This window comes from Ambystoma mexicanum, chromosome 6q, assembly GCF_040938575.1.
Source record: "Ambystoma mexicanum isolate Mex_15411 chromosome 6q, UKY_AmexF1_1, whole genome shotgun sequence".
Taxonomy (NCBI): domain Eukaryota; kingdom Metazoa; phylum Chordata; class Amphibia; order Caudata; family Ambystomatidae; genus Ambystoma; species Ambystoma mexicanum.
The window spans coordinates 1287984671-1287988004 of NC_090937.1; positions in this window are offsets into that span (position 1 = coordinate 1287984671).

Consider the following 3334-nt stretch of genomic DNA (forward strand, 5'->3'; position numbering starts at 1 on the left):
CTGGAATTCAGGATACCATCATCATCCGGTCCTATTCAGGGTTTTTCAGAAAAGCTTTTCCCTGATTGTGTGGTGGACTCACTGGAGGCCCCCACTGCCGGGTATACAGCTATAAGGCAGGGTGGCTTCCAGAAGAGCTTGTCCTAAGACCTACAAAAAAAAGAGTCTGATAACACCTGGAGAGAGAGAAGAGAATTATCCATCGAGGAATCATCCAACGACGTGACCACAGGTGAGGAGGAGGAGGCGGGTGAAAAGATTAGTGAACCAGCTTGTTTACCTTCAGAGTGTAAGAACTACAAAGAAGAAGCCTTGCCTTAGGGCCTAATTGATGAGAGATGGTAGGCTAATTGGCCAAGTGGGAAGTTTTCTGACGTTGCTCCTCACACCTACGTTTCTTTTTGCTAACGTGCTGCTAATGATCCGAATCTCCAAGGTTGGTAGAAAATGCCAACCAATCATGAGGACCTATGCAATGATGAACCATACATTGTTGCAAGGGCCAATCTGCTGCTGTTATTCAGCTATTATGTCATGTAGTTTGAGGTTTTTCTCAGGCGTGCCTACCAGATAAGGGGCAGCCAATGATGTTACTAACACCTAAATGTTCTATAGGATTTCAATCAGGCAATACACCCTGGTCTCAGCCTAGTATGCAGTGCACAAATGAAATACTTATTTTATTATGTCTATAGGTTCAATATTCTGAGTGATATACCACTATATCACACCCCTTCTCAAAATACCCCCAGGTCACAACCACGAATCAGGCTGGCTGCTAAAGGTAATATTTATTTATTTATTTAAAGTTCAATTCAAATCATATGTATCAATATATGGGGCAGCAATCACCAATGTGGTGACAATAACAGATAGAAAGGTAGGTAAGGCAGTTAAATTCACTTTTAACAACACAGAATACAAAACACAGAGAAAAGAACCCTTTTGGTTTGTTTGAAAGATAGCACTTGAGTTAATATTTCCGCCTGCAAAATTATCAACTCACAAATAAGCAATTCTAAACGGTTTTAAGGGAGCAACAGGTATTCAGGAATAAAGAACAGTCAACAGAATTTAAATATAACCTTCCCTCCCCAAACAATTGAGAAAAACGGTTTGTAAATCTTACACTTTTAAAATGACATTCGAAAATGGCTGTGTGAAACAATGAATGTGTGCAACAGTTCTTAAATCAATACAAATTTCTATGGGAGCAACATGGGAAAGATGCTATCAATCATAAGCAAAATGACACACTTTGAATCTTAATGGAAGTTTTGGAAATATTTTTAATTGAAAATTACACGTGTAAAACGTTGCAGAAATGCGGATCCCGCCTAAAATTCACTAAACAGTTTTTAAGAAAAGGAGGTGAAATACACTGTTTTTGGATGTGCTTGATGTAGCTACAGGTCTTATGTATAAGTCAGAGTTGAAATGATTCAAATAGCTATTAAATTGAGGAAGTTATGCAATGTTGAATGAGAGGCGTTTGTAGGAAAATAGAGCAGAGAAAAACAAGAAATTGGTTTTAAAATGACAGGTTAACTTTACTTAAACTAAAGTAATGGCTAAGAAAAAGAGAAGGCCACCCGTGAATCTCCACAGTTACATGACCATTGTAACCCTTCACGTGGTGGATACCCCGTTTTCTTTATGCAATTTAATTTATTTATTCAAAATCACTAATGGCTTATGGTCTAGTAAAACAAAAATGAAGAGATAATCGGTGCTAACACTAGGAATCACAGACAGGGTTGCTATAATGGGTCTGACAATACTACACGTTCTTAAGGTAAAGATAGGAGGGTTTAGAGATTGGGATCGGACAAGGCAAGATATCCTGTGGTTTACTATGATTCCTATTAATACTTACAGTCCACTTTAATTTAAGATTTTGGACTGTCAAGGGTTCTGGTCATCACACGGATCTGGTCTAACAAAGAACAGCAGTGCACATCTGGCAGAACAGGATCAGCTGGGCGGTTCTGGTCACCTGGACTGGCACCTCGGACTGGAGACTGCACTGGACTGCACTGGTTACTGGAGACCGGAGATCAGTGGGATGGTGAATTTGGAGCAGGCAAGCATTTAGTGGTAGCAAGCCAGACTGGATCAAAATGCTTCCCTTAAGTTTTGGGATTGCTTCAGAATGTGAGCCTAGCTGAAAAAGAGTTCAGTAATGCAGAGACCTGGGCTTTGCAAAATAATCTGGAATCAGGAGCAAGATGGAGAATTCAGGAACAGTGCACCACACAGAAAATCAGGATGGAGTCAGGAATCAGTGTGTGTGGGTGCTGTGAGGTTCCCTTATTTATCATGCCAAATGACATCACTAAAGTTTATGGTAGGGGCAGTCTTACAACCCACAATGCTATGATTGGTCAAAAGCACAGTTTCTGCCTTGCTGTTCGCTGATTGGATGACAGAAAGGGATTTCATGTTTTATGAGATGATCTGGAAACCTCCTATAGCTATTGGGACCAAAATCTAACTTTCCCACAAATACATATTTATGTAGTTATGTCCTGTAAAAAAATCAGATACATAAGTTACATATTTTGTGGGTCACATTTAAATCCAACTCCCAAGTCTGTGGGACCTGATTTAGTCTTCCTGTTGAATGTTGGCAATTTTAACCAAGAAAGATTTGGCCTAACATTTCCCAATTCTGTACATATATGCACGATTACCCCTAGAATATGCATACACAACGTTATGTTTGCAACATTAATAGTTTCTGCGCAATTGGTCATTCTTTGTAACATCTGTTCTTTACTGCTCTTTTCACATTTTTTCTCATTCTTGCTGCCAAGTTAAATGACTTGAAGTTCAGTGGCAAAATAAGCATTTTAAACCCAAAAGTCACATGTCCATTTTTTTTATTTTTCACAAGTGTAAGCAAATGTCAAATCCTTTGAAGTTGAATGAGGGGCCTCTCCCTGGAGAGTGGAGCTTCCTGCCCCTTCCCTGGAAGAGTGAGCGTCCAAGCCAGCTATTGTCTTCGTCTGGGGCAAAGACGAATGTCTAATGAAGTCATGAGTATTCAAGGCCTCCCAGCAGCAATTAGCCTTTCCTGTTCCAGCAGTGGAGGTGTCAACCTTTCTCAGGGCTAAGAACTGTCAGAGCAGGTTTTTTTTTTATATAGTTGATTAACTCAGACTGGGTTTCACCTTTTTAAATCTTTCCTTTAAACATATAAAATTGAAACAGTGTAAAGGTGGATTGTTAACATTAGCAAATCCTTTGACATTCTTAAAGAATTAAGCCTTTAGACAAGCATGTACTTTAACAACAGACGATTTTGCTCTTCATTCATGAAAAAGCACATTAA